The 19535-nt window shown below is 43.8% G+C and overlaps 1 protein-coding gene and 1 pseudogene across 1 annotated transcript in view; one reads left to right on the top strand and one right to left on the bottom strand.

The window, feature by feature from the left end:
- Positions 1–212: 212 nt before the first annotated feature.
- Positions 213–693, bottom strand: LOC150056958 (large ribosomal subunit protein eL21 pseudogene; annotated as a pseudogene).
- A 10481-nt stretch (positions 694–11174) lies between these two features.
- The window catches only part of Rubcnl (rubicon like autophagy enhancer), a 35479-nt gene continuing 27118 nt past the window's right edge, over positions 11175–19535 (top strand). The window contains exons 1-2 of the mRNA XM_090342128.1: positions 11175–11451; positions 13417–13487. The gene's annotated coding sequence lies outside the window, so the exon portion shown is untranslated. The remainder of the gene's footprint in view (positions 11452–13416; positions 13488–19535) is intronic.

The following is a 19535-nucleotide window of genomic DNA, read 5'->3' as shown; positions in this document are numbered from 1 at the left end:
ATTGGAGCCTCTATTTGAACATGCATGTTCTTGTTCTCTAAGAAAAGAGAAAGAGAACTGCTGAGGCCTTTGTCTTGAACGAGATGAAAAATATTGACAACTGGCCAACCTTGGATAACAGTGATTGGTTTGGAGCTCCAAACCACTAAAACTTCACAAAGAAAACTTTTTCTTTTAATAGTTCAAAGGTCTTTATTATTTTTTGACATCTCTTAGGCTCTGATTTCATAGGGGATAGGTTTTAATAGCTCATGCTCATTCCCGTTGGTTCTCACAAAGCATGCTTCACTGGGTGGAGTAGGCTGGCACTTCAGTTGAACCCAGCTTCCTTTCTCTTTGGCTTCCGTCTTTTTCTGGTCATTTTCCTTCACCTGTTTCAGGAAGCTATCTCGGCTCTTAGAGTGCTTAATATGCTCAATATACACATTAATCCTCTTGGAAGTATCTTGCCCTTAACTTGTTTGTTCACAACAATGTCAACAGCATGCTGGGTAACACTGTAGACCCTTCCAGTTTTGCCATGATAACATTTACTGGGCATTCCTTTTTGAACAGTACCCATTCCTGTGATGTCTACAACATCACCCTTCTTGTAGATTCTCATGTATGTGGCCAAAGGAGCAGCTCCATGCTTCCTGAAGGGCCTAGAGAACATGTACTGGTATCTCTCCTCTTTCCTTTTGTGTTCATCATTTTGGCAAATTATTGAAAGATGGCAGTTCTGGCCAAAAGGAAAAGAAAACCTTTTATGTAGGGTTTCCCAAAGGAACATTTAACACAGATTTAAAAGTAGACCAATTCTAGAGTGTATTTGCACCACTTAAAATGATACAGATAGTATCCAAGTAGGGTTTAAAAAATGCTATGTTGTTCTAAGAACGAAGTGCCTGTGATTGTATATCGAGATTCCCTTCTTGAATACTTGTTCGTTAAACACGTCCTTTGAAATATGATGTAAAAATCAATGTTAATAAATTCTTTTAAAAAATAATGATACGAATGTGTCTTTTGATTCAAGTTGAGCCTTTTGATTCATTTGGGCAATTCTATTTATGTCACATGCTTTTGTGTATAGGGTCAGAATGCCTTCCCTAAGTTGAACATATCAGGTGCTGGGGCCTGGAAATAATGTATACACTGGGAGGCAAGGAATAAAAGGGGGAAAATGTAAGAGCAAGATTAAAAATATAATAGGGAAACAAACAGAAAAATATGCTTGTGTTTTTGATCATCAAGTCAGGAAGTTGCACTGGGTACTGAGAAATTGTTTGAGTTCACCCACTGCTTGGAGCCATCCATGTTCTCTACACCAGGCTAGAATGAAGGGTAGACCAGGTGCTGTTTGTAATCCAGGTGCTTGTTATATATGCTTGATTAGGGGTGTGTGTGTGGGGGGGTGGGTGCATTGACTTTAAAAAAAAACAAAACAAGATGAAACCTCCCTGATGTGCTCAGGTAGGGGGAAATTTACCTAAAAACTCATTTTTTTAAGCTCAAGAGTTAAAGTCTGAAGGCCAGGAGACTCCAACCTACCACTGGTAACAAGACAGAGTAAGAGAGAACATAGGAGTTAAACTTTAACATACTTATTAAGCAATGTTAAATTTAGGAACCATAAAGTGAGGCAACACGAAATTTGTGATAGCCTCCTGGTGTTCAGGACACTGTCAGTCAGGATCTTTTTTTCTTAGTGAGTGGGTCCTTCCAGTGGCCCTGTGCTTAGGGAGTTAGGTGGCTATAAAAAAAGTAGCTGGAAATCCTCTAGAGAAGCTACTCTGAGACAAGGTCCGTGGCTTTCAGGAATAACAGTATAGAAGTTCCTTTCAAGGAGTCAGTACAGAAGAACTTAATTTCAGAGCTGATCTCATCCAGCCCTAGGAGCCTGCCAAGCGGGGCTGTACTGTGCTCTTCTCTATCCTCTTTTCACTGCAACTGTATGAAAACAGGAAAACCATAGCACCAAGTGAGGTAATTTGCTGTTCTTTGTTTCTCCCTACCTCCCCAAATCATCCCAAGTCGCCTCCAGTGGCCCTCGCTGACATTTAGTCAATATGCATCCAAAACATAGCAGGGCTGGGTGCTTCAGATGAGGATGCTGAGATTCATTTTTCAGTTAATTATTTTCCTCCTCAACTTGTCTTAGTCTGGTTCTACTGCTATGATGAAAGCACCTTGTGCTGGGTAATTTATGCAGAAGCACACGATTAGAAGTGTATCCTCAAGGCATCACTAGCTGTGGTGCCTAGTGAGGCCTGAGCCAAAGAGGATGCCTTGTTTTTGTCTCTGAAGTCTTCTGACCTCAGCCTTCTGAGCAGCTGGGATTACAGACATGCCTTGCCTAGTGTCAAGACCTTTGTCTTTAGAAGTGAGTTGTTCCCAGGTATTTCAGTACAGTCATGTAGAACTGACTGTACATGTATTTTATAACTTCCAGTGTCTAATCTAGTTTCTGAAATATTAGCAAAAAGCGACTACTATCTATTTGAATTTTCTTAACTATTCTACTGATGTAGAGCGGCACACACATTACTTGTAGTGGGGGACTTCATTGTATACAAAGGATGCCAGGCATTTATGCCTTCCATCACTCTCCCTTATTTCGTGTCTTCTTGAAGTAGATCATTCTTTTTGTTTATTTGTTTGTGTGCTGATACTGGGGCTTGAACTCTGAGCGTGGGCACTGTCTCTTAACTTTTTCTCTCAAGGCAGGCAATCTACCATTTGAACCACACTTCCAATTCAAGCTTTTTGCTGGTTAACTGAAGAGTCTCTCTGAAGAGTCCTGATTGAGCTAGCTTTGAACAGCAGTCTTCAGATGTCAACGTTCTGAGTAGCTAGGATTCCAGGGATGAGCCACCAACATGCAGCTTGAAGTATTATATACTTGTGCACTCTCTTGTATACAGTTTACAGGTGAGCAAATGTCAATTTAAGACATCTGAAGCCAACAGATTGCATCATCTTCTTGCTTCCTGGCTCAGAGTATGTAGAACAGGGAGATGTACTGAGCAATTACTCCAGTTAGCTACTTACATAAAAGCCCCTTTGTTTAAAAGAATAGACAGTTATGGAGACACAATACCAAGCTACTCCACAATCTAAGTACAGAGGGCTAATATCTGATTCAGAAAGAGAGAAATGAGCTGGCTGCTGGTTTGAGAAGACCAGCTGGGTTTCTTGAGAGGTCAGAGAGGAAGAATAAGCATCTTACCGTGATAATGTGGAGAAGGGGACAACACTGCAAATGCATCTTCATGGCTCAAACAAATTGTGTACTTTATGATTCCTATTTAGATTAGGAAAAAAAAAATCCCTGGACACAAGACAAAGAGCAGCTGCCTCTTTTTATCTTGAGCAGAATTTCCATCCAATGAAATTCTATATGACACATTAAAAAGAATACTCAGCCAAGAGTTGGCAATTCTAGCTACTCCAGAGGCTGAGATCTGTGGACTACAGTTCAAAACCATTCCACTCTTATCTCCAATTAACTTCCAAAAAAGAAAAGCCAGAAGTGAAGCTATGGCTCAAGTGGTAGAGTGCTAGCCTTTGATAAAAAGCTGAAGGACAGTATCCAGGCCCTGTATTCAGGACCCAGAACTGGCACACAGAGAAAAGAAAACACAAACAAGGATTAAAGAAGGAGCCCAAAGCAGTGAGAAATGGTCTGGGCTTCATTGTCTTATGATTATTGTTGTTAGGATACATTTGCATTGGATCATAAGAGTCACATGAGTGTTTTGGGGAGATCATGCCACTGCTTCAGAGCTATTATACCCATTGGCACTTTAGCCACTCCACCTAGCCCAAAAAGCCGTACCTCATGGATTGCCCAGATACAATTTATTTCATTCAGTGACTTTGTCCAATAAAGACAGTTAAACAATTTAGGTAAATTTAGCACAACGTTTTTTTCTCATGTTATTAACAAAAAGAAGATGTCATTTATTAGGCTATATCCTGATGTTTGGTTCAGAAAACATGATTACTCTTTCAGACTCTAGATTAAGCTTTATTTTTCCCTTTTCAGTTCAAACATTTTCTTTCTTTCCCTGTTTCTTTCTCTAGCTCCTCCAAGTCTTGAGGGTCAGAACTTGGCTGTGAGGATTCTGTATCAGCCAGGTGAACCATCTAGGAAGGAAGGAAGGGTGATTTCTCTCATCAGAATAACATGCGTGATATAATTGTGTGTCTTTACAGAGGTAAAGAAGGGCTCAATGTCCATTATGCAATTGAATAACTATAAAAAATTATGGCCGTTATTTGTGTAATACGTTTCAGGTTTTCTGCACTGTGATTAAACACTAGAGAAAGTCACATTAAAGAAGTAAAGGTTTCTTTGGCTCATGATTTTCAGAGGTTTCTGTCAAGATCAGCTGGTGCAATTACTCTAGGTCTGAGACCAGGCGGAGTCTCTTGGTGTCAGGAATGTGTTACTGCAGAGGATCCTGCTCACCTCATGGTGGCCAGGAAACAGAAAGAGACAGAGAGAGGAAAAGGCGGAGGATATTATGCCCTCCAAGGACAAGTCCCAACAACAGACGCACTCCGTTCAATCAACTGGAAGGTAGGGACCTTCCAGTTTCTACCAGATTTCAGTAATCCATTCGATTATCATCAGTCAATAAATATATGCTTATGTTGTTTATGTCAAGTATTTTTTTGTCACTGCCATGTAAAAAATAACTGATTTCATATGCAAAGCTTAATAGCTCTGAAGAACTAGGCTGGGAACTTTGGGGAAAGAACATTTCATCCCATCCTATGGTCAGTTAGAAACAAGCCAATCTGAGAGAGAAGCACACTTGGATGGAGGGGTCCTCATTTGTGACTGATTGAAGGTACTAGGGAGAAGAGGGATGCCTGAGGGAGGGTGTGATATACCAAGCCCTTTTAATAAGGGAACACTCCATCATTCCAGATGTTCTTTCTACCCTGGGGAGAATGAGCTTGGCAGTACTGAAGTGACTGAGGTTGCTTTTTGTTAAAAAAAAAAAAAAAGAAAGCTATTCACTTTGCACTTCTACATGTTGACAAAATTCTGCTCCATTTTGCACCTATTTGCTGAGCCCTGGAGGCTCTGGGTCAGATGCCATGGATGATATAGCATACACATGAGAGGAACTACCAAGCACTGAGTAACTGACAGAAAGAAGCAGTGGATGGATACACAGAGAGATGCCTGGAAGTGAGCTGTGGCAGTGAATGTGGGAAGAGGAAAGAAGGAATGCCCTGAATCGTGTTGAGAGTAGCATCTGATCACCATTGACAATGTACAGAATGTGATGTAGGCAGAGTACCATCTTCCTACCACTTAAAAGACCAACCCTGACTGAGGATCCTCCCTGAGGCCTTCCTAACTCCCCAACCTGTGACCAGCAAAAAACAAAACAATGATAAATGTCCTATGGGGCACACCAGTGGATGCCACATCTTGATAACAATGATGTTTACTCAACAAAATAGAAATCTCCTGCCAGGTACCAGTGGCCTAAGCCTGTAATCCTAGCTACTGAGGAGGCTGAGATCTGAGGATTAGGGTTTGAAGCTAGTCCAGGCAAGAAAATACATGAGATTCTTTTCTCCAATAAAGCCCCCCATCCTCAAGCAGAAGTGGAGCTGTGAGAACTGGACCCCATGGCTCTCCTTTCAACTCAGATTAGCCTTAGATAGTGCAGATATATACCTTAGGGCCTTGGAGTTCTCTTGCTTAGGACCCCTTCCACAGCATAGAAAATACCTGTTTTTTTCTTGTTGTTTTTTGTGGGTTCTGGGGCTTGAACTCGGTCTGGGCACTATCCCTGAGCTCTTCAGTTCAAGGCTGTCACCCTACCCTTGAGCCAAACCCATTTCCCATTTTCTAGAGGTTAATTGGAGATAAGAGTCTCAGGTCCTTTCGTGCCTGGGCTGGCTTTGAACTTTGATCCTCAGATCTCAGCCTCCTGAATGGCAAGGATTACAGGTGTCAGCCACTGTGCCTGGCAAAAGTACCTGTTTTAATAAGAATAGCTTAGCTACTGTATGTCAGCTGTTTTCTGTGTACAGAAACTTGTGCTGAGTACTGCTTATTTAGTCTCATTTTTACTATACAATGTGTGAATACTGCTTACATATATACACACACACACATACACACACACATATGTATATATGTTGCACTGATCTCTTCCCCCCCACCAAAAAACTATAGGAATTCTGTTTGTCTTTCTCTGCAACACTAATTGTATTTTTTTAAAAAGATGAATTTATTATTCTGCAATCTCTCTTCACATCCCTAAACCAGCCAATTCCAAGTGCTGTGGTTAGGTATAGAACATCTTGTGTTCTGAGCTTGATGTCAAGCTCTATAAATGTGGAAGTCAATCTTACTGCAGGCAGTAGGAAAGATGAGTTTCCAAGCCTATTTGGTAACTCAGCTCAGAGAGAGCAAAAGTGAGACAGACAGTTCTGCTTTGAAAGTTCAGTGTCTGACTAATGGTCCATAAGAAAGTGCTTGCAATCAATGACCAATGGCCCTCCATGGGACAATTAGGTCATCCCAAGAAAACACCCAGCCCTTGCAGAATGGAAAGGAGCTTGGTATGTGACTTCCAGCTGCTCCCTTGCTTTCTTGCAACTCTTAATTTTTAGATTCCTGTTCTAAGCAAAGTCCATGACATACCAGCCAGGGTATAACCTGGAGCCCCAGCAGAATCTGACCAATCAGAATCTGCATTTCACCCAGATGCCAGGACATTCACTGATAGTCCAGGAACATCCTGCTAAGGAATGTTGACTCATCATGGGAGGAATACAAGCATCAGTAGGCATCCACCACACTCACACCCCAGGGTTGAAAGCCAGCTAACAGCCCCCACTGTGAGAACCTGAAAATCTGAGCTGTGAGATTCCCCTCCCCTCACCACCCAGAACAGAATGAGAACGCTGAGCCTTTCCTGGAAAGGTCAATCCTGGCTTCACGGGAATTCAGGTTCCTATCCAGAGTGTGGGCTCCCTCCACCCTAAACTGTGTGGGAGCCTGAGGGGAAACTTGGGTTCATGTAAATTCTAAGCTGTTTGCTGTTTAGCTCTCCTTCCCAGAAATAGAGGTCGTTTACCACTTGTGTACAAAATATTGCCACGTATTGAAATTTGTACCTTACTTCCTTGCACACGACCTTGGTGAATGGAACCTTGGGATCTGAAGTGGTGGAAGGGTACAGGCTGCTTGATAACACAAACCTCGGTTCCACCGTCCTGTCTCCATTATTGCCTGGCTCCCAGGCGCAGATGTGGACGATGAAGAAGCATGCTGCCTTCCCATGTTGCAACATCTCATTGTCTGTGGACCCCAAGGCTTCAGCTCCTTGGTTTCATAAGCCCATCGTCAGCCTTCTCTCCTCCTGTTCCTTAAGAAGGAAAGAACTTCCAGCCAGGCTCGACTTAGAGTAGCAACACATGCTAATCTGGCTTCCCTTCTTCTATCTTCTTTCTTCTTCTTCTTCTTCTTCTTCTTCTTCTTCTTCTTCTTCTTCTTCTTCTTCTTCTTCTTCTCCTTCTCCTTCTCCTTCTCCTTCTCCTTCTTCTTTCTTCTCTTCCTTTTCTTCCTATTCTTCCTCTTTTTCTTTTCTTTTGTTTGCCAGTCCTGGGCTTGAGCTCAGGGCCTGAGCACTATCATTGGACTTTCTCAAGGCTGGAGCTCTACCACTTGAGCCTCAGCACCACTTCTGGCTTTTTTCTATGCATGTGGTACCAAGGAATTGAACCCTGGTCTTCGTGCAGGCTAGGCAAGCACTCTACCACTAGGCCAAACTCCCAGCCCAAACTACTGTTTTTTAAGCCATATCATTTATTTACCAAATTCCTTTTTTATTTTTGTTTTTGGAGTTCTCCAGAGAGAAAGAGAACCAAGAGGCTATGGTTTCCTTAAGTGAGTTTTTGCTTCAGTGGGCAGAAAGAACAAAAATAATTTCTTTCAATAAATGATTAGCAACAACTCAAGGCCACAGAGCCTAGCTCTTGAGCCACAGAGGCACTTCTGGTTTTCTAGTGGTTAATTGCAGTCTTTAGTGCCCTGATCGGCTTTGAACCGCGATCCTCAGATCTCAGCCTCCCGAGTAGCTAGGATTACTGGCATGAGCCACCACACCCAGCTTAGAATTTTCCCCCCAGCAATTTCATAACTGTGGTCTATAAATTACCAAATCAGGCAATTAAACACCAGAGAATTGTGACCATATTCTTTGTGTAATTTTTCTTCATACTTTTTCAGTTTAGAGACCAAGGTTGCCATCTCTTCCTCATGCATTAATAGTTGCTTCTTCACTGCATTTCTTTCTTAAGCAGTAGTGCTCACTAAGCCCTCCAGATGCGGTGCATGAAATGCATACAGCTACGGTTCTAATGGGGTGTACGTTACAGTATACTATGTAATGGGACGGGATGGCATTTGTAGATATTCTTTGTTCTGTTGGCAAATCCATCTGAAATTAGATGATTGTGATGGACTTTGTTGAATAAAGCAACATTTAAGTATATAAAAAAGAAATATACTCTGTTGTTGCTGTATCTGACTTGGGTACCTCATGTATTGAATATACATTTATTAGTTTATTTGAATCAGGAAAGCAAAGGGACAAAACAAGATGGTGAATTGGTGTAACAGTCATTTTACAAGACAATATGTTGGCAATGAGCTTTACAATTTGGGAAGGTGTGGGGAGAGAGACAGTGGGAGTAAAACATGGGAATAGGTAATAGTGTTCAAGAAGTAATGTACTTACTACCTTACAAATGTAACTATAACCCCTCTATACATCATCCTCATAATAAATTTGTTTTAAAAAGAAAAAAAATGATCAGCAACAAATTCAAATGAATTGCTCAATAAATTAAATCACTACATCAGTTCAAACATTCAAATGAACCAAAGCAATGAAAAACAACCAAGAGTTGACTCTAGTTAGAAGAACAGCAGACAGAGCCAATCACTAGCTCTGCTCCAATGAGTGCATTTCACTACTGAAGCCATTCACACTCACAAAGCCATTGCACATATGTGATATATGTATGTATTTTGCCTCTCTACACATATGCATGTGCAATGACCACACACACACACACACACATACACACACACACACACACACACACACACGTAGAGAGAGACAGGGATAGACAGAAAGGGAAAGAAAGCAACTGACTGTTGAGATTATGAAAGAATTGGCTCATACATGCTGGCATTTTAAAGGTATTCATTCACAACTAATTAGGTAATGATGATTACTACTTAATGTTTCAAACTATTGAACTACAACAGTCATGATGTTTTTGGAATATTCTTCCAAAGTTCATGTAATTAACACACATATATATTAATGTAATATATATATATGCTCTTTGGGGTGCATAAACTTGCTAGGCAAGTGCTCTAACAATAGAGCCACATTCCTAGCCCTTTTCGTCTCAGTTATTATTCAGGTAAAGTCTCTCATTGGGAAGCGATTCTCCTACTAACATCTTCTGCATAGCTGAAATGACAGGTGTACAGAGTTCTCTGGTGGATAAAGGATGTTCAAGACAGGCAAGCAGGAAGAAAAGTGACGCACAACCAAACACAGATCTCCCCAGTTGAGTCTTTCCCTCTCGGGTGCAGGTCTTGGCTTTCCTGAAGGGCAAGACCACTGCTCTGTCTTCCCTGGACTGTTGTGTGATAATGACACTGGAGGTCTCCATCTCATTTCCTTCCTGTTTTGCACAGACAAATTTCCCCTTTGCTGACTCTGTCAGCCAAGTTCAAAATCAGGGTCAAAGCTCTGGTCACAGCACAAGTGGTTTCTTGTGTAGCTTGGCTGGGTTTCGGGAGGCAGCGGCCAAGCTTTTAGGTTGTGAGGTTGCCCTGGCTACAAGAGAGCTTTGTGTGTATGTAACCAGTGTTGGGCAAAAGCCTGAATGAGGCCAGAGTAATAAGTTGTCTCCGACACTTCTGGCTTTTAAGCCCTTGGTCGTGAAGGCCTATGACTTGCTCAGAATTAACCAATCTATTAGGCAGCTCTGAGAGTCTCTCTCACCTCCCCACCCACTCAGCATTTAGTGGCGCGGAAATTTTACCTTCAGATCTCAGAAGGAACAGAGCAGCTTTCCACTGGGTGTTTTAAGCTGAAGATATGTGCTCCTTGAATTTTTGTTCTTGGTAGTCTTTCAGAATGTAGAACTCCTTTGGCACTATATATTAAATGTGCATGTTCATGTTTATATTTACAAGATCCCATCACCAGGGCACAATTTAGCCTGATGGAAATTTTGGTAAAAGTGACTTCAAAGTAGATTCAGAGGGAACTAACTTTTACTATCTTAGCCATAGAATACCCCCCTGCATATATAAATACATATATGTATATAATGAAATCCCATACACACACATATATATACACATATATATATTTAGAGAGAGAGAGAGAAAGAGAGAGAGAGAGAGAGAAACATGTTTGCATGTTTGTGTGTGTGTTCTGTTACTAGGTCTTGAACTCAGAGCCTGGGCATTGTTCCTTGCTTTTGTTGTTGTTTGTTTGTTTAAGGCTAGTGCTCTACCAGTTGAGTCACAAAAACTCCATTTCTGGCTTTTGGGTGGTTACTTGGAGATAAGGGTCTCACAGACTTGCTTTGCTCAGCTGGCTTTCAATTGAGATCCTCAGGTCTCTGGCGCTTGGCCTTTCCCTTTGTTGCTGAAGGGAGTAGCTAGACCTAGCAGCCTGGATCAGTTCACCTGGCTCTTGCTGATGTGTTAAAGTGTATTCTTCTCCCCTGGGAATCAGGTGTGGCTTATCTGATCTCCATGTAAACCAAATTCTCTCAACTCTGAATAGGTTTAAGCCCACAATAGCAGGTTCCAACAAAATGCATGCGTGCGTGTGTGTGTGTGTGTGTGTGTGTGTGTGTGTGTGTGTGTGTGTGTGTGTTGACAGGCAGCTAACATTCAGCTGACTTTAACATTTCAGTTTCTAAATTCTGCATCTGAAGAGGGCGGTGGTGAGAACTGATACCTCCCTTAACCTCTCCAAGCCAGAGGGAGGGCTTCCAGAACTGCAGGGCAAAAGAAACCCCAACACCATCAACGACAGAGGGCCACGCCACGGAAGCAAGGGAGTTCTCAGCAGGCCAGGACCCACTGCCCGGCTTGTCTGTCCTCTGCGTGAGTGTGGGGGAGCCCCTCCCCTCCCTGGACGACCCGGGCACGCAGAGGGCCGCCGCGCCGCCTGCTGGCGGACGGACGCCGCGCGCTCAGCCCGCTCCCACGGTTTAGGTTTCCGTCTGCGAAAACTTGGCGTGCTCCCAGCCTGGCTTCTGCAGCCAGACCAAGAGCCACGCGCTGTCCGCCGCCGGGCTGGGATAGTTTCGAGGTGGCGGTTCGGAAGGCCCGAGCTCGCAGAGCAGACCCCGGGAAGGAGTGGGGCTGCAGATGGAGCCGTCCCGGTAAGTTTCAGATGCCCCTCTGGGCGCCCAGATGTCCGCGCAGACGTGTCCGCCCTGCAACTTCCCCACTTGGGGCGATTATACTGATGGCTGGGGCGCTCGGAGCTGGGAACTGCTCGCTGCCGAGCTCAGGGTTGACTTCGATCCCAGAGGGCGCGGTTTGCGCCTGGGCGGGTTGAGCTGAACAGGGATTTCCGGATGGAGCCCGGGACACCGGGATGCTCAGGTGCTTCCTGTAGTCCCTGCCCGGAGTAGCCACGTGCCAGGGACGTCGCCTCTCAGGTGAGGGACCCCGGGGGCCCAAGCGTCCCCCCCCCCGGCCCACCGCCCGCCCCAGCTTGCCTGCGTCTCCCTGCACGCTGCAGGAAAGCTTCCCTTCCCCGGGCGCTTCTTAAATTGCAGCCCTTCCCATTCCTCCCGAAGGGTGGCGGGGTGGGGGGCCGTGGCCGCGTCCGGGGCGTCGCTTCCGGGTCGGGGATCGGACCCTGGACGAAGCTGTGGACAGAAGACATCGAGCGCTGCGTGCCCTGGGCTCAGCTTTGCCTCGGGGTGGGGCGCGGGGCGCGCGGGGCGGGGAGGCCCGGGGGGTGGGTTTGGCCACGTTGGCTGTGCGGAGCGAGGGCGATCCCGTGCTGGGCTTCGGTGGAGAAAGGCCACCGTGGACAGCGGGACTGTCAGCGAGTCCTGAGCCGGCTCCCAGCCCCGGTCTTCTGAGGTTGTGGCTTTCTCTCCATTTCCCCGAACGCGCTGGAGATGGTGGAGACACAACCCAGGGGGACCGACAGCTTGCGCTAGGAGAGGGTTTGGGAGCAGACCACCTGCAGAGATTGCAGGGTGGAGGGGTGACCCATTGCCCAGGGTGTGTGTGTGTGTGTGTGTGTGTGTGTGTGTGTGTGTGTGTGTGTGTGTGTGTGTGTGTGTGTGTGTGGAGAGGGGCTGTGGATTGGAGGGGATTGGAGGATGTGTAGAACCCGGGGAGGAGGCTTTATTTTGCCCCTAAATGAGAAGCAAGCCTCCAAGGCAACCTGTAATCATAATACTCCCGGGCTTCCCATCCCTACCGTGTTATTATGGAGGAATCTGGGAGAGCCTCTGCACGCAAGATGTAGTCCTGAGATGCCAAGGACACGGCACTAGGGACGAGCTTGGGGTGTCCTCAGGCCTAAGGCCACTTAGGGATGCTGAGGTCCCCGCAGTGGACCTCAGTGGACTCAGTGGAGCTCAGAGGACTTGAGCTCCCTGGCCCAGCTCACTGGGGTGGGTGAAAGAGAAAAGAACTGGGGGGAAGGAAGTGTTTCTGAAAAAAAGAAAAAAGTATGCAGTATGGCGCCCTCGTGCGCGGAGCTGCCTGCAGAACCCTGCTTGGCTCAGCCGGCTAGACCTAGGGTTTGCACAATTACCTGACCGAAGTGCTGGGACAGTGGTGGGTTGGGTGTCTCTATCTGGCCGGAAGTTCCTATTCCTTTGTCAAAGTGTAACCTCGGGAGACAGGAACTTTGCCTCTGGGTCTCCTTAGGATCATAGATGTAAACCAGATTGTGCAGCCCGGGGTTAGATTTGAGGAGCCAGAGTCGTCCACCAAACCATTTAACTCCTCCACTGTTGACTGACTGACAGCCCTGGTTTTACTGACACAGGGCAAGGTGGGTCTGAGATCCTGCGGAAACACCCTTGGGTAAACATTTCCGTTGAGTGGTCTTTAAAGGAAGAGGAGTGAAGGGTAGTGGCCTCTGGTGTTTCTTCCTAACTGGGCATGCAAACTTGCACACATTTGAATAGTTTCTCTGGCGTCCTCTAATTTAGGAAATGTCATGGTTACTGTTCAAGGGTGAAGCAGTTCCTAAGCGTGCCCACGCTTCCGAAGATAAAAATGTACACAGCCTGCCTGTTTGCATCTTTTCACAGTACTCTGTATGATCTCTGTTAGTTACCTTTTTTTCTTCTTCTTTTTATTTTATTTAAAAGGACTTGAAGGATGACTCAGTAAAGAAGCTGGGAAATAAAATTAGACCCTTAAGTGCATCTTATACTGAACTGTAAGTCTTTCTGCAACAATAATGATGGTGATATCAAAGCTAACTTTTATAGAACATTTTGTACCAGATTCAGACGTACGTGCTACAATTTATTGCGTTCTCACCACAGTCAAGCGGAGCACAGAACGGTTAAGTGCCTTGTTCAAGGTCACATAGATAACAAATGATAAATGTTTTCTTACAGTTGGCTGCAACTGTGTATGTGTGGGGGCTTGAACTCAGGGCCTTTTAAAGGCCACTGTCTTTTAACACCCCCCCTCAAAACTGGCACTCTATCTCTTGAGGCACAGTTCCACTTCTGGCCTTTTGATGGTTAATTGGAGCTAAGAGTCTCCTGGATTTTTCCTGCACAGGCTAGACTCAAACTTGATTCTCAGAGCTCAGCCTCCTGAGTAGCCAGGATTATAAACTTGAAGCCACTAATCCCAGACTAGGTGTAAAATTACTTATTGAGACTCTATTTCTCTCTGTTTCCCTGTCTGTGTCAGTCTCTGTCTCCTCTGTATGTATGTGGGTTTAACGTATATGCTGTGTCTCATCACACACAGACATCCTGGAAGCCAGAACAGAGATTCTAACTTTGGATCTTCAGGCTGTCATGGAGGCTGGATGGTCACAGCTTTATTTTCCTTTTTGGTGTCTCTATTTTCTGACCATGGAATGGGGACAATGACGCGTCTGGAACAAATGGTTTATGTCAACTAGAACATTAGGCTGGAGGTCTAATCTGAGGACACAAAATAACTCAGTGTAGAAAGAAAGTTGGGATTTTAGTATCTGTCATCTGTACAAGACATAGGAACAAGGGGAAATAAACTGCACTTAATGTAATTTACTTGACACATAGGTTAAAACTTATCTTTAAGGAATATGTACTCAAGTTCCAGTTATTGGATCAATAGCTCTTTTTTAATTTTAATCAATTAACTAATTAATTTTTGATGCTGGGCCTAAGGCTTGAATTTAGGGCCTGGGTGTTGTCTTTGAACTTCTGTTACTCAAGGCTAGCACTCTACCCCTTGAGCCACAGCTCCACTTCTGGTTGTGAGATAAGACTCTCACAGACTTTTCTGCCAGGGCTGTTTTCAAACCACAATCCTCAGATCTCAGCCTTCTGCATAGTTAGGATGAGAGGTATGAGCTGCCAGCTTCTGGCCATTGGCTCTTCTTTAGAGAAAAATCTATATTAGACCCAGAAGGGTTTTCTTAGGCAGGTAATATGGTCAGATGCTTTTCTCTGGTCTGTGTCAGGTGATGAGAGCTGGAAGGTTTAGATCAATCATTACCACCCTGTCCAGAAACATGAGGTTTTTGTAGTGAATCTGAAAACAACTTAGTTCTGGAAACACACGTGGGGACTTCCTTGTTCTCTTCCTTTATTTGGAGATTATTTTTAGAAGAACAGCATTTGAGATAGCTACTTTAAACCTGCTAAGGAGACTTTTTTTTTTTTATTACTATTTGCCAGTCCTGGGGCTTGGATTCAGTGCTTGAACACTGTCCTTGGGCTTGCTCAAGGCTAGAGCTCTACCACTTGGGCCACAGCACCATTTCTGGCATTTTCTATGTGTAGAAATACCGAGGAATTGAACCTGGATATTCATACATGTTAGGCAAACACTCTACCAGTAAGCCAAACTCCCAGCCTCCCAACATAAACTTTTTTTTACATGCATATTTCAAAAGAATTTTTTGGCTCAATTGCCAAGTCATCTGAATTGTCTTATGACCTATATCACAACTTTTTTTTGGCGGGGTGGGGCAGGGTGGGGGTTGCTTGCTCTTAGTTTAAACTTGGCTCTGTGAAGATTTAGACTCTGGGAAATGAACAGGTTATATCAGAGACATTGCCAAGTTGAAAACATCCTGTTTCATACTTGGGAAATACTGAAATGCTTCCTCATCCAGGCTGTTTGTATGCACTGACACCAAGAAATGGATTGATCCAACTTCAAATGTTTTCCATTAAGTTGTGGAAATAAGTGATCATTATCTTGTTCTTTTGATTTTCAGAACAATGCCATTTAGACTCACATGTTTTACTTTTAGTAGCAACTATTTTCTTTATCACCTCTTGTACATCTTCTTTACTTTCATCTTCTTTGTTTGAGACAGAGTCTTGCTATGTTTCTCACTCATGCTGGCCTCGAACTCTCATTCCTTCAGCCTGCCTCAGCTTCTTGAGTGCTGGAATTAGCAGGCATACCCAGCTCAATTGTTTTCTCATCAAGAATCTTCATCCCAACCTCTCTTCTGCTCCCCTTTTGTTGGAGGCCAACTGTGGGGTCAGTGACCTTGGACCTGAACAATTGAGTGCACAAGGAAGTAAGCTGTTATCATGATTTTGGGCTGTGTCAATCACTTCTCATTTAACCTGTTTGAGACTTGATCACTGTTTTGTACGAATGTAACCCCTGGCTGTGTCCTGGTTTTAAGAAAGGTATTTAAGGTTGGAACTTGAAATAAACTAGGCTACCGTCTTAAGCTCACGGCCTTAGGCTACAGTCTTAAACTCACCTTAAGCTAGAGTTTTGGGCTGCTGACTTGGGCTGCAGTCCTCCTGACCCCATCTTTTTTGTCTTCTTCTTTTCTCAGTCTTTACCCCCAAGGTCAGGAATCCCAGTTGGTTCTGCACCCTTTGAAGGTTGCTATTTAGAAAATAAGACAATTTATTCTTATTGTGGGTGGGCTAGTAATTTGCAGCAATCTGAAACACCTTGAAAGATTCTACTTGCTCTAATTGAAGGGTAAAGGAATTAATGAAAGAGAGAGAGAGAGAGAGAGAGAGAGAGAGAGAGACAGATAGACAGACAGACAGACAGACAGACAGAGACAGAGACAGAGTGACAGAGAAAGAGGAAAGGGAAGAGGAGAAGGCAGGGAAGAAGGAGATTTAGAAAAGTACCCTGCATAGGAGTATGCTGCACCAATTCATTAGTTATGAATTGATGAGGAGGAAAATGCCAGAGGATGGGAGCTATGGTAAGAACTGGGTGACAAATGGGGAAAGGATGCCTGGATGGATGCAGGTGCAGTTTCAGGAAGGTGATGGGAAAGTCTTGCTATGCAAATGAAGTACAAAAAAGACCTAGAAAATTAGGGAAAAGGCTCTCTTCCACAGGGGTTCAACCACCCTCTGTGGATTCCAGCACTTGTGCATTGACCCTCTGCATGCCAGCACACTGACCACTGCGCCTGTAAGACTTCCAGATAAACATCAGGCTGATTAGATCCCAGAGGTGTGTGCAGATACCCAGTCAGAGGGGCTAGACCATGCATGGTGAGCTCATGCAGGCTGCCTGGAGCCTCTATAGCATCTGGAGACTTACACGTCCGGCACACTGTCCAGTGATCACAAGAGGCACTAGCTGTCTCCTGGAGACACTTTATTAACCCCTGCATGACACAGCCCAGGCAGTGTCCTCCCTTAGAATCTTTCCCATCTACCAGGAGCTCTGTTTATTTATTCCTTCTGTAAATCTTAGCCTTCGTACTTTCCCCTCTGTGTGTATGGATTCATTCTTTGAAATCATAGGGACAGAGGACCTGGTCCAAGCACTGTAGATTTTCCATTATCATATTTAACACTTGAATGAAAATCAAGAGGAGATAGGGGAGAGAGGAAGAGATACAACTAAGAAGAAAAGAAATTCAAAGTAGTCATGCTGTGGCACATGAATAAATAGAGCAAATGATGAGAGTTTAAAAAACAAAAGCAAAAACAAACTTTCAGAGCTGGGAGTTTGGCCTACCGGTAGAGTGCTTGCCTAGCATGCACAAAGACCTGGGTTTGATTCCCTGGTACCAGAAATATAGAAAAAGCCAGACGTGGTGCTGTAGCTCAAGTGGTAGCGCTCTAGCCTTGAGAAAGCCCAAGGTCAGTGCTCAGGCCCTGAGTTCAAGCCCCATGACTAGCAAAACAAAAACCTTTTCATAAGCATTTCCCTTCCCTTCCCTTCCCTCCCTCCCCTTCTCCTTCCTAACCCCTTTTCCTCCCTTCCCCTCCTTCTCCTTCCCTTCCTTTACCCATAAAAGGGGTTGAATTCATTGCTGGTTAGGCCAGCTCTCTACCACTTGAGCCACAACTCCAGTCGAGCTGTAGCTCTAGATAGTCTTCATACTCATGGGGTTGCTTTTACCAGCCCTTAGTTCAAGTCCTTTCCTTTTTCTAGCTAATTCTATTATGGTGATTTCACTTTTACTTCCTCGCTCTTCTGGTACCTATTTAGACTGGTTTATTCTGCATTCCTACTTTCTACTTCTCCTTTCCACTTTCTCTGACCTTATCGGCACCTCTGCTTACAGCCTGGCTTTCAGCCGCAGCTCCGTTGACGCTGGTCATGGGTAGAAGACCACCTCTCCTCATGTCTCCTGGATACCTTTTTTTTTTTTTTTTAAAGGACTTGAGTGCTTTGCCCATTTCATTTTTTAATGGTGTTATTGAGATCAAGGTAGAATTCAGATGCCCCATGATCTATCCATCAGTTATAAGTCATTGACTCCTTGTATATTCACTGAAGTGCTCCTTCTCAGATGGGTGCCCCCACTGCACAAGTTGTGTCTACAATATTTTCACCATTTTACAAAGGCGCCCTCGAGTTATTTCCATCCTCTCATTTCTTCTATGGAAGTAACCACCAGAACCCCTCTAGCCTGTGGCGTTTCCTGCTCTGGATATTTTATGTGTCTGGGTATGAATGTGAATGTCTTTGACGTCTAATTTTTTTCACTTAGCACAGTGTTTCCAGTGCTTATCTGTGTTATGGCATGAATCAGTGCTTGACTTCTAATTATGGCTGAGTTGCGTTCCATCGTGTGTTTATGGTCTAGTCATTAATTGGTAGATGTTGTTTCCTCATTTGGGCTATTATGGATAATGCTCTTAAAATATTCAGAATAAGTTCTTGTGTTATCATGTATTATAAGTTCTCTTTGCTATACATGCAAAAGTACAGTTACAAGAAGTGCAAGTTACTAGAATATCTTCTAACATGGCTCCTTATTTCGTTTTGACCATACATGGAAATCTAATCATATTTCAAGTGCAAATATCTACCCTTAGTTTGGATACATTATGGATTAATATGTATTTTTTCAAAGTCTTCTTTAATTATCTAGTTATGTTTATATATATTTTAATCTCCTTTGTGTGTGTGTATAAAGTTTTAAGCTAAAATAGCACATTACTTGACTAATGTGCTCACAAAGTGGCTCACAAAGTGGAGGGTGTGTGCCTTTAGAGTCTGGGAAAAATAAAATGCAATGAGTATAAAGTGCCTGTAAATGTGTAAGGTTTATAAACAAGTGCTCCTCTGTGTGTGTGTGTGTGTGTGTGTGTGTGTGTGTGTGTGTGTGTGTGTGTGTGTTACTGTGGCTGGAAAGTAGGGTCTTCAAGTGCTGGACTGCTGAGCCATATCTCCAGCCTGTTTTGAGACAGTTTCACCGAATTGCTTAGGGTAGCCTCATCCTTTCGATCTTTCTGATTTTTTCTGTCTTTAGTTTCCAAATGGTTGATTATGGGCATAGAATGCCTTGCCCTGCTAACAAATATGCTTACATTAGAATTTTATATTCAAAGATGTTTTATACAAATAGAGTGGAATAATCATAAGGTCTCGAGGACAACTGTTATAGAACCATGAAGTCAAATGCAGCTAGATAGTTCCTTTGTATTGTTTTTATGAGTTTCTCACACTGTTGAACCCTGGGCTCAACAGATCTTCACCCCTCAGTCCCTTGAGTTCTTACTATAAAGTATATACTGTTGTGCTTGGCCAGCTATATAATAGGAAGCCCCCCCTTTCTCTTTGTCTTTGCTTCCTTGTTTGCTTGCTTGCTTCTTTCCTTCCTTGGCAAGCCTCATTTAGTAGTCCAGTCTGTTTATGAACTTGTGATGTCCTTTCTGAGCCTCCTTCGAAGTGAGTAGGTGAGACAACATAATATGCACTATCATGCACTGCAAGGAAAGGTCATAAGATTAGTTTACATTTGAAAACGAAGCTATATTACTAATGTCAGCTCCATACACCATATGACTTTTTGTGGAAA

Source organism: Megascapheus bottae, chromosome 11, assembly GCF_031878675.1.
Source record: "Megascapheus bottae isolate mThoBot1 chromosome 11, mThoBot2.hap1, whole genome shotgun sequence".
NCBI lineage: Eukaryota > Metazoa > Chordata > Mammalia > Rodentia > Geomyidae > Megascapheus > Megascapheus bottae.
Note: the sequence above shows the minus strand (reverse complement) of the source record. Positions and strands in the feature narration are given on the sequence as shown.